This window comes from Amborella trichopoda, chromosome 11 (assembly GCF_054954075.1).
Source record: "Amborella trichopoda isolate Santa Cruz 75 chromosome 11, AtrichopodaSantaCruz75HAP2 v2.0, whole genome shotgun sequence".
Classification (NCBI taxonomy): domain Eukaryota; kingdom Viridiplantae; phylum Streptophyta; class Magnoliopsida; order Amborellales; family Amborellaceae; genus Amborella; species Amborella trichopoda.
Window position 1 is genome coordinate 44,948,135 of NC_142346.1, and position 12,939 is coordinate 44,961,073.

A 12,939-nucleotide genomic window follows, 5' to 3' on the forward strand; every position below is an offset into this window, starting at 1 on the left:
TCAACTTCACTCATCCTATAGGTATATTGTTTTTTTACCGCCTAGGATTCTGCTCCATGAAGTAACACTGGTCCCACGGCTATTCTATAGAACTTACCTTTCAGTTTCATTTATATGTCGTGATTACACAAACCTCTGGTTACATATCTCGGCTTTGCCTACCCAGCTCTAATTTTATATACGATATTTTTCTCGATCTCTCTATTTTTTTGGATTATCGACTCAATATATCGAAAGTGAGTTTTTTTCTATATTTATTGGCCGTCAATCTTAACTACTTCATCGTCTCTACTCTTACTATTATTAAATCTGTATTCCATATACTTTATCTAAGACTTTAACAATTTATTATAAAAACGATTCGAAACTCAATAACGTGTATTTTGAAGGAGGAAATATGATCACAAGAGTGTTAGGCTAGGAAATTAGATTAAAAGATATTGATGAATATTAGTTTCAAAAAAATATATTGATAAATATTAGCATGAAATAAGTTCTTGATCCCTGGGAACATACTGTCCATTTGCTCCCTAGGTTAAGAGCCAACTTAGGAGTTTTTTTTTTTACCCTAAATTTTGGAGACGTGATCTATTGAACCAAGTGATCAACCTTACATAAATAAATAAATAAATAAAAATCACATTGCATGTTTTGTGCTTAAAAAATTAACATTGAATAGGGACCATCAATTTTAGGGTTTTCGTCTAGTGAATTTTGTTATTTAAAATTTGAGTATTTTCCACGTATGGGTGGTGGGACCGCCAAAACCCAAGTCAAGCCTTAGTTGGCCAATCTGGTACAATAGGCCCAAGACTGGGGCAACCCGGCTTGGTTTGACCAAAACTGAACTAAAGAGGCTTTGCCCAAGCTAACCTTAGAGGCATTTGAGCAGGGCCTAATATGCTCAAAAAAAAAAAAAAGGGTTTGACCAACTGAACTAAAGAGGCTTTGTCCAAGCCAGCCTTGGAGGCATTTGAGCAGGGCTTAATATGCACAAGAAAATAAAATAAAATAAAATAAGTAAAAGAACAAAAATCATATTGCACATATACGGTTCGGCCATCAAACCACTTTTTGTACTCTAGACCCTACTTTTTTTTAGCTGTTATCGTCACCCCGAAAAACAGGGATAGCTACGTCATTTGTCATATGTAAAACCTCCAAAGAGAAGCACCTAATTTACGGGTTGTGTTCACCTGTGCCTTCTTAGAGACAGATTTGTGTGGTCAGTGGCTCTTCAAAATGCGGAGTCGTACAAAATTTTGGTGCCCTTTTACGTGGGGAGAGGTATTTTTACGTTGAATTTTTTAGGGAAAATTATGTCCCTTTTGAACTTTATAGACATCTTCTTCTTAACCAACTTTTTTTTTCCTTTTTTTTTTTTTTTATAACTTTTATTTTAAAATAATTTTTTATAGCAAATACCCCTAAGTCTAGACTAAAATACCCTCAGTTTGGTAATGCACATGCCTCTCTCTCTTGGTACCCACAAACGGTTCCGCAAAAGGCACCGGCAATTAGGCACATAGACCGGGCGGTCCAACAGTAGTGGCTATCGGTTTGACACAATGGTGCCATGGTCCAGCACATACACTAGGTGGTCTGAAAGTAGTGGCCATCGATCTGGCACAATGGCATCGCGGTCTAGTAGTAGTGGCCATCGGTATGATGCAATGGTGTTGTGGTCTAACATATTTGCCATGTGGTCCAACATAAATTGCATACAGTCCAACAAAATGTTAGATGTGGGGCAAAAATCATAAAAATGTGGCCGCCTTTATGTGAAGGCAAAGGTATTTTGGTTCTCGAAATTATATCTTTTTTACTTTGAGGGTATTTGCTATAAAAGTTAGTTTTAAAGTAAAAATTGTAATAAAAAAATTAAAAAAAAATTGTTTCATACGGGCTAGATCGCATTTCTACATTATGCGGTCCAAATGTATAAAGCATCCATCTCAAAAATAGATGCAAATAGGTGGTCTATCTGAAAACACGTGTAACTAACTGTCTTAATATAATTATTATTTTTAATTTTTAAATTTTTTTTTACATTCATAATCTTCGTATTAAAGATTATATGTTCTCTATAAAATAGGATCAACCTATATTTTAAAAAAATGTTCATTGGCAAGCACGTATTCTTATATAATATACACGTTTTCAATTTGTTTGTTTAGAAAGTTGAGTCAAGAGAGATTTTTATAATTTTTGTAATTTTTTTTTATGGACACTTAGAGAGAGAAAGAGTTAATTTTCCCAATTTTTTATAGACACTTAGAGAGAGGGACCGATATGGATTTTTGGGCGACCTCCCCAAGTAGAGGCCTAGATAGGTTCTTTTGTCTTGATCAACGCCAGGGCAATGTATATTATAAGGGTGCGGTTTGTCTTGATCGATGCCAGGGCATGCATAATATAAGGGTGCGGTTTGTATAGAGCTTAGGATGTAAACAATCAAATTAGAGCTTACTTTCAAATAGTATCGAGAAATATGGTTTTAATATTGAAAATTTTTGTGATAGCCTTAAAATATATTTTTATATTTATTTATAAAGTTTAAAGCTTTAAAAATAGTACTGATCGACAAATCTACGAAATCTTGAAAATTGACGATCCAAAAATGTGTTACAAAATTCACTATTTTCAAAACTTGAAATCCATTTTTTCTCATGTCCATGTATATCGATGTCGAGATGATCGATTTGAAGATATTTGGGGATCAAAACAACCTCTTATAGTGAAATTTTTTATGTAGACTCAAATTTGATTGTTTAGAGCCTCGGCTCTATATAAACTTTTACCATAGTATAATCTTGAGGGTCTATGCTGTACATTTATTCCCTCAGTCAGAGAACCTACTGGATGATTTTTTATTGTAGAATTTTGAGAACTACTTAAAAATAAAGCACACGACTATTCTAAAAAAGAAAAAAAAATGATAATAAATGTGAGTTTTGTATCACTTAGATATTACCCTCTAAAAATTCGACCGTCTATATTCAATCTTGAGACATTCTTTTCAACTACATGGAAGATGCAATAAGGATTTTTTATTGATGGGAATCTATGGGTTGAAATGGTTACATCCCCAAAACTTAGGGATTCTAAAATTAATCCTAAATGAGGCTTTATTTGAGGGAGTAAATAAACAATATATACTATGCGCCATTCCCAGGGATAGACGCATCCCTTATGCATTCTCAAGATAAACTATAGATAAAAAATCGTAGTTTTCTACAAGAATAATTGACCAAACTATTATTGATCTTTAACATAATTTTCTCTTACCAAGAGAATTTTTATTTCGGGAGTGGGTTGAGTCTGTTGTGGTAGCACCACTTTAGTCGCAGTCTCAGCTAGCGGTTTAGGTTTCCATTCTCACTAACAAATTTGAAAACTACTAACTATTTCTAAAACAGATACGGGCTGTATTCCCGGTCGATCTACCCAAAAAAAAAAAAAGAATGCCCTCTCATCGGGTTCAAAATTGAGATAAGTATATTTTGTTGTGCATCTTTATAAAATTAAGTTGAGATAAAAAAAAATTATAGAAGATTTTGTGATTCCCTTGTCCGCCTCCGTATTGGACTCTCTGATTGTTTAAGGTGGGCATTCAAAGCTCTTGTTGTTCAACTCCCCAAGCAGGCTTAAGAAAAAAGTGGCCCACACCCAGGAGGAGGACTGTAGCTGGTGGTGCCCCTCAAGGAGTAGGAATTCTGTCTTTAATAAGGTATTTAGAGAAGGAAAAAGTTTACATGGATGGACCCGAGGCTCTAACAATCAAATATGAGCCCATCTAAAAATTTTCACTAGAAGAGAAAGTTTTGATGCCTACATATCCTCAAATTGATCATCTTGACATCAAAATACATGGACATGTAAAAACAATAGATTTCAAGTTTTGGAAATAATGCATCTTGTGACGCAATTTTTTGACCGTCAATTTTCAAGTTTTCATAGATCTGCTCACTCCACACTATTTTTTAAGCTTTAAATTTTATAATTAAATATGAAAATATATTTTAAGGCTTTCACGAAGATTTCCTGTATTGAAATCACATTTTTCAACACTATGTAAATATGTGCTTTACTTTGATTGTTTAAAGCTGATTATTTAGATTTCCAGTATTGAAATCACATTTCTAGTATAAAGGGGGCGGTTTGTATAGAGCGGACGCTCTAAACAGTCACAGTAAAGAACATATTTAAATAGTGTCGAAAAATGTGATTTCAATACTGGAAATCTTTGTGATAGCCTTAAAATATATTTTCATCCTTAATTATAAAATTTAAAGTTTCAAAAATAGTGTAGAGTGAGCAGATCTATGAAAACTTGAAAATGACAGTCCAAAAAAGTGTTACAAGTTGTACTATTTCAAAAACTAAAATCTATTGTTTTGACATGTCCATGCATCTTGAAGTCGAGATGATCAATTTGAGGATATTTGGGCATCAAAACAACCTCTTCTACTGAAATTTTTGATGTGCGCCCTAATTTGATTGTTTAGAGCCTCACACTTATATAAACTTTTTTCTTTATAGAATTAATATACAACTTCGCCATAGCTGGTCACAAGCTAGTCATGCTGGTTCCAAGCCCGAACAAGGAAGAAGGATTATGTTAAGTTGGCAAACTACGAAAACTATTACATCTATTTCATGACACTTGATCCTATATGGTGGAACAAGATTCATATAGTCAACCACAAGTAGTTGTGATAATACTCAGATAATGATGATGATTATAGAGTACATACATCAACAACTAGGAAATGCATTATTGAGTGAGGATCATGATAACTTAGGCGACATACAATCCCACTGCAGACATTGTTTTGCCTGATAATTCGGATGCGGGGGAGATAGCTATAGAGCATCCGAATTACTAATCTACGATTCCTTGTCCCACAACAACCGGGGTTTTCCAAAATTTTGGGGAGATAATTGGTCACACTCTGTGGTAGCGATAGCTCTTACCTGGTATCGGGTAACAAACCATGAAGCAAGGTGTCTATCAGTCAAACAATAGTAGGTTACAATAACTCAAAACAACCAAAGTCATCACTTAGGCCACCAATGCTTGGGTGTACCAGGTTGTCCTTTGAGCTATCATCAAAATTGAGTTTTAATTCTCCCCGTAGAGGTGGAAGTGAAAAATTCACTACCCTTGTTGCCCTTTGAGCTATCATCAAAATTGAGTTTTAATTCTCCCCCTAGAGGTGGAAGTGAAAAATTCCTTACCCTTGTCGCCCTTTGAGCTGTCATCAAAATTAAGTTTTAGTTCTCCCCGTTGAGTTAGAAGTGAGCAAATACCCTACCCCTGTAGTGGTAGTGCGACAGGCTATCTCCTTGAAGTCTGCTTAAATATCTGAACATAGGACATAGAGAACTCTCCCAAGTAATGATTACCAATTTAAGCTTACTGAGGAAGCGTGTAACTTTGGACTAGGTACCACAAAAAGTTTGTTTATTGCGTTCGATCCAAATGGCCCAAAGGGTTGGAAGGATCGAGATTCTCCATAAAAAAGCGCTCGTTTCTAAGCGTTGATCGTATCAGGCCAAACTAGTTGCAGTTCTAGTGAGCCCAGACCAGAGTACATAACACTGGAAGCAAAACAAAATACTATAAGAGAAGAACTTACTAGTTCACCCTCCTGCTTGCATAATATGCACACATTTGTAATTTTTTCCTCTGATATAATCTAAGATGAAGATCTAAGTCTATGACAACAAGATTTAACCAAGAACTCATATGATTATCTTAAATATTAGAACCGGACTTTGAATACTAAAGGTGAAACAGTAACGGTTAGAGTTTGAAACTCTCTCCTATACTATTGTTTGTACAGTCTTTTCCTTTGTAAGTTGTTGTTTGTTTAATATGCTTCTGGCCGGGGCAAGCAAGATGAACATGTAAACAATCCAATAGTGAGAGCATCCTTTGTCTGTGGTAACTTCTTGTACGGACTTTGATCAAAGCGAAGCATGTACATGTAACTGGTATTCATAGTTATTTGATCTAAATGGATGGTTGGTCAAATACTATGCTTAGTGTCATTATACTTTTTATTTTGACATAAAATTTAAGGCATGCCGATTTTTTGTGAAGGTGCATCTAATAAAAATTTAAAAACTACTTCTTATAAAAAAATACGCAAAATACCCCACAAGTTCCGAGGTATTTTTTTTTGTTATGGTTTGTCCACCTATAAGAAATGGGCAAAACCATAATTTTTCTCAAAATAATTTATAAAATAAAAAATAAAATAAAATACAATTGATCATACTCTCGAAAGCTAACTCTTAACATTGTGAATAAATGGGATAGTTGGACACTTCATTTCGTTCATTGAGACCTTGAAGGGCATTTTGATTGTGGGTGTGGTTTGTATGAGGCCGAGGCCCTAAACCATCAAAATATGGCGCCCCTTCAAATAGTGTTGAATGATGTTTTGATACTGAAAATTTTGGTGATAGCCTGAAAATTTATTTTCATATCTAATTGTAAACTTTAAAGCTTAACAAATAATGTAGATCGAACAAATCTATAACAATTGAAAATTGACTGTCCAAAAATGCATTATAAAATGCATTGTTTCCAAGATTTGAAACTTTTTTTTTTTTTTCATGTCCATTCATCTTGAGGTTTAGATGATCAATTTGAGGATTTTTGAGCAATGAAACAGCCTCTTCTAGTGAATTTTTGATGTGTGCCTTAATTTAATTGTTTAGGCCTCTCCCATATATAAAATTTTTTCTTTGATTTAATTGTCTAGTCACTTCTCTACCTTAGAGAAAATTTGTTTGCTAACTTTACTTGTCCATCTTTGTTTTTCCTCTAATCATGTGGGGGAAAAATTCATATAAGGTTGCAACTTATATTAGTGAGGTGCTTTTCAAAAATTAAGAACATCGCGTAACAAATTATCTCGACTGTCTATTTTCAAAATTTTTAAATATTTATGGATCTGTTCTATTTACATCTTCTTCATAAATTCAATTTTTATAATTGGAATTGAATATAGATTTTCAACCTACCCTTAGGTTTCGACACTAGAACTACATCTTTCAACAAAATTTAGAGTGCACTATACTTAAATAGTATAAAGTGGTCACCTTGTGCAAACCTCATCCATTCTTGACATACAGATGTTCAATGCAATGAGTTGAGTTGTATCACGATATTTAACACACGAACCGTGATATTGCGTCAAGGAGAGAGAGAGAGAGAGAGAGAGAGAGAGATGTACAAGCATGGAATTCTTAGACTGGTAAATAGAGAGAGATGTATAAATGAGGAATTGTTTACCTCCATTTCATTTTCTCAATGAAATCTCACTTAACTGTGTAAAAAAAATGAGGAATTCTTAGAGAGAGAGAAATATAGATAGAGTTAGATGTGGACTGGTGAAGCGCATTAGTAGCAGCCTCACATGTAGATGGTAGGCCACCCTGCAAATGGGCTTGGGTTAGGTTCACCAACTACTGACCATGTAAAATGAAGAAAATATTTTTAGCTCTAGGGTATGCATGATAACTTTCTAAATATCAAGAGCATTTGGCATCATTGCTGAATACTTTTTTATCAATAATACCTACATTATTTAAAAGGAAAACAAAAAACTAAAGTTTGAGAAGAAAAATTCCCAAAAGCAGTCACACCATGGACCCCATGTCTTCAAAGTTCAAAGTTCAAACTAAGAAAAATATTTTTGTTTGAAACGCTTCAACTAAGAAATTATTATCCTAGCATCTTCTATTTGATGTTTTCCTTTAGTAATCGGCCAGGTTCATTGTTAATGAAGCAAGGCTGAGAAAATAGTTTTTTTTTTTATGGGTACTCATGAATAGTTAGGATAAGATTCGGAGGATGGCGATGGTGACATATAATTTTATTTTAGTTATTAATAAAGCGGCCCTTTAGTAACGAATAAAGTAAAGTGTTTATAGAATGGAAAGAATTTATATAAGGTGTCAACCTTATACTGTATGAGTAAGGTGCACCTAAAAAATCACTAGAGAAGGCTGTTTTTATGCTGAAAATCCCTCAAATCGATAATCTCAACCTCAAAATTTATAGACATAAAAAAAAAAGGGATTTTTAGTCCTAAAAATAGTTCATGTTCTAACACATTATATGGACCGTCCATTTTCAATATTTTTAAATGTTTATAGATGTGCTTGATCATCGTTATTTATAGAACTTTAAATTTCACATTTGGGGACAACAATATATTTTCATATCATTGCGAGGCTATGAGGTACCGAAACTGCATTTTCGACATAGTTTATAGGTGCACTTTACTTCAATAGTATAAGGCTGACACCTTATATAAACCTCACCAAGTACTATCGAAGAGTGTATAGTTTGCTAGGTAATTGCATGTGCAATGCACCAACCTCTAGCTCAAAAAGTAGATGAAAAATAATTTATTAATACAAAAATGATGTATTTTTATGAAGTTGCTCAACATCATTTGAGACTCTTCTAAATTTTGTCTGGCTTGTTTTTTTAACATAAACAAGGTAGACACCATTATATACATAAGGGTGTGGTTTATATAGGGCATCAATCTGAAATAATTAAAGGTGTATGTCTATAAAGTTGTTAAAAGATGTGGTTCCCATGTTGGAAACCCTTATCATGCTTGAAACTCCATTTTTTCATCTAACTATGAAATTTAAAGCTCAAAGATGGTGTAGATCAAACCGATCTATAGACGCTTAAATTTTTTGAAAATACACCATCTAAATAATGTGTTACGAGGTGCATTACTTTTAGAAATCAAAATATTTTTTTTTGTATCTATATATCTCGTGGTCAAAATGATCAATTCTAGGATTTTTAAAGTATATCTTACTTCTACAATATAAAGTTGAGACCTTATATAAATATTTCCTACATAAGTTTCCTATTTTGGGGAGGAATAATTAACATGTAAATGATTTTTTCTAATATTATTCTTTAATATATTTTGGATAAGTCAAACACAAGATCCTATTTGTTCTTATTGTAGATTATTTTTGAAAAAGAAAACAAAGATCTAGATAAAGTACGAAAGGGGATATCAAAGGGGAGATGGAAACGGTTTTCTCGGGTACCAGATTAGGAAATGATTTTCTCATATAACTTTGATGTTGGTTTTACATAACTCCTAAAATATATGGTCTTCCTCGCAATTATACTCCTATATTCCTTTTCTTCTGGAAATATGTGTGTTTTTTCTTATGTTCCAAGCATGTAATCAGTCAAAAAGAGGTGTTTTATTGTAATGTTACATGGGATGCAAAATAAAAAAATGTGTCTACTAATGACTACTGCAATCCCCAAATCTTTCAATAAAAATGTTCTTTTACGGAGATGACCTTTTCGTTATTCAACGTATGTATCTTTGCCTTATCTCATGGATTCACATTTTAAGCTAGGGTTATCTGAAGTTCATTGAGCCCTCTCATTTGATCATATACTAGGGGTGGTCACGGGTCAGGTCGGGTTTGGGCCATATACTTGAGGCTAGTGAAATACATGCGGGCAATGGGTCGGACCCAGACCCGGATCTGGAAAGATAATAGGGGACACGGACCAGATTGGATCCGACCCAAAAATTTAAATATCTATGTATTTAACTATATTTAAATATATTTTATATATTTGGACCCAAAAATATTAACAAACTTAGACCAAACTGGACTCGGACCCAAATAGTATTCAGGACTTAGATCGGACCCTACGAGTCCAATTTTTTGACCCATACCTAGACCCAGATCGGGTCTACCCCTTGGGTCCTGAGTCAGAAGTGCGTTCGGGTCTATTGCCGCCTACTGAACTAATAATGCGAGTAACCAAAAGGTAGGTTTATTGTTGCCACAACAAAATTTGACCCGCAACTTGTATACCTGAAAATGAAGTGAAGAGAACGAACAGTTTGTACAAACCTGTGGCTGGAGTCAAGCTAGAAAAGGGAGTTGATGAGATTGCACCACCTGTATGGTATGAGAATCACCATATCCATATTGTTTATCCACCTTGGATTTTAGAGCTAATATTTCCTCTTTTTTTATCCAATTTGTAATCTTATTTTTTAATAAACTTATAGAGTGTTGTATTTTTTGCATTGAAAAATACTGATGCAAATTACATCCAGTAGCTTGCTGGACTAGGGACGTGTTTGGTATTATCTCGTTTGTTAAATTGGTGATTTTGGAGTTTGTTAATAACCTTTTTGTAATTTGTTATTAATGGACATTCTTGGGTTTAGAATTAAAGTCAACGGCTGGAGAATTTGGTGTAGAGATAAATAATTTAATGTGTGAAAGTTCTGAGTCAAAAGATTAGCAGTGTGTAGTTTCAATGCATTTGTCTAGGGTTTGTGTAAACAAGGTTTTGTTTTGGACTCTATATAAACTTGTAATTGCTGTAATTTTCAGAGTAGTTGATGATTTGGTTAATGCAAATAGCATTTTCATCCTATATTATGTAGCCCTAGTTGGTGTTGTGGTTTATGTTCTTTTGTCAATGATCGACAAGTCTTACTTCTTAACCGGACTCAAACAGTCCTGGTTAGTGCCTGGTTTTGTTTCGAATTTTAAGAGATTTTAAAATAATATCTGTTTTAAATCATGGTAGTCTTTATAAAGTGAAACTATAGAGAAAGAAGTAGTAGGCTTTTAGTTTTATAATAAATAATGGGAAAAAGATTAAGGCACATGTGAGTATATGAATATCCCCTCTTCTGTCGTGGTTTTAGAACAAAAGGGAGAAAATGCTCTTACAGAGCATGTGAAGTATGTAATGCATGCATGTGCAGGGGCTAATGCTCGAAAGTGCAAAGGTGCCCTTTGCTTGAACATGGGTGTAGGTCAGGCTGGTGGCTTGCTTTCTTTTGTTGTGATTAGAGGCACCGATCAAGTAGCAAAGTTCGGGTGGCAATGGACTTGGACCCGAGGGGTAGACCTGATCCAGGTCCGAGTATAGGTAAAAAAATTGGACCTGACGGTTAGGGTTCGGGTCAAAATTTTAAACTCAAACACTATTTGGGTCCAGGTCCGATTGGGTTTGGGTCGGGTAATATTTTCTTAGTCCCAATATATTAAATATATTTAAATATAATTAAATACTTAAATATTTTAATTTTTAGGTCAGGTCCAAGTCCGGATCCTACACTATATTTTTTGTTTCGATTCCGGCGAATTCGAGTCGGATCTGGGTCCGGCTATGCCACCCCTCAGCGAGCGTCATGTCGTGCTTAATGATGTCTCTATGTGAAATTCCTTGTAGCGATGCCATAAGTTGGAGTCAATATATTGTATAGGTAGCGATGCGTAGCAACAATTATGATTGATGGTTATCCAATTATACGAGATTGTATACAATAAGACCATTTACCTTTCATACAATGAGAACACAATTACTTAGAACCATTTTATGTAAAATCTCATCGTTTGAATATGTCACAATGTTCAAGAAAATTTTTTTTTGAAGTTTGAACTTGGTTAATGGAAAAAATGCCACCATCTAATTTTACATCTAATGGTCAAGAGCAATTGTGACCTTCTTGTATTAAAAATAAATAATATCATTATATACTTTTTCCTTAGTGTCCAGTTGCAATAACGAAGTATATGGTGATCAGTTACCAAAATTGAAAAGGCAATTTTTCTATTTATAAATTACATTTCGTTCACACTTTAAAGTATGGTTTGGCATAAAAAGTTTCCTCCTAGAAAATTTTCTTTTGCCTGTTTTCTTCTTCTAAAGAAAGGCTGCTCTAATTCTCTATATCATATTGTACGCGTACATTTGTGCAAACAAGACAAGATAGATCGTTTATTTTTTTGTATCTTGAAGACAAATATATTTAAAAAACTTATATACGTACTAATTTTCATTAGAAATGAGCAAATATTATTTTGTGAAAGCGATAGCTTGCACTTGAAAACAAAAAGATCCTGAGTTCTTCAAAGTTTTCCAAAGTGTCTAATCAACTTGTCATCTAATCACTCCTGTTACACCCACCCGGTTCCAACATCAGCATAGTTTCTATTCCGTCATTATGAAAAACCTAATTCGATGTATTTTTAGGACCTTATATTGTAAAATCTTCAACCTAACAATTCAATGTAAAAAAAAGAAGCATTTTGCATTAGTTTGAAAAAAATAAAGTCTTAAATTGAACACAGACCATTCAATTTGGATGGTCACATAGAAGTGTATAGAACTTGGAAATCATCTTCTTAGAAATACTTTATCCTTGAGTGGATCTTAAAAATAAATGGTCAATAAGTCTAATGTCTCAAAAAGAAAATCAATGGGGCTTCTTTCATAAAGGATAAGGTTTGTATAAGGTACCCACTTTACATACAAGTACGGCACCCCTCAAATTTTGCCCCAAAGACAGTTCTAATGTAGGAAACTTTATGATGGCTCAAAAATCCATGTTCAACACTAACTACAAGATGCAATGTTTTTAGAGAGTGAAATTCTTTTTCTATTTATATACACATATCTCAAGGTCGAGATAATCACAAGGTTTTCTAACCTCAATGCATTGTTTTCCACTAATTTTTTAGGTGTACCCTACTTTATAGTATAAGATTGTACCATCATATGAAGGGTATGGTTTGTATAGAGCCGAGGCTCTAAACAATCAGAGTAAAACGCACCGTCAAATAGTGTCGAGAACCATGGTTTCAATACCGGAAATCTTCGTAATAGCCTTAAAATATTTTTTCATTCGTAATTATAAAATTTAAAGCTTAAAAAATAGTATAGATCTGGCAAATATATGAAAACTTAGAAATATTAATAATTGACGGTCCAAAAATGCAATACAAGATGTACTATTTCCAAAACTTGAAATCCATTTCTTTCTCATGTCGATGCATCTTGATGTCAAAATGATCAATTTGAGGATATTTGGGCATCAAAACAGCCTCTTC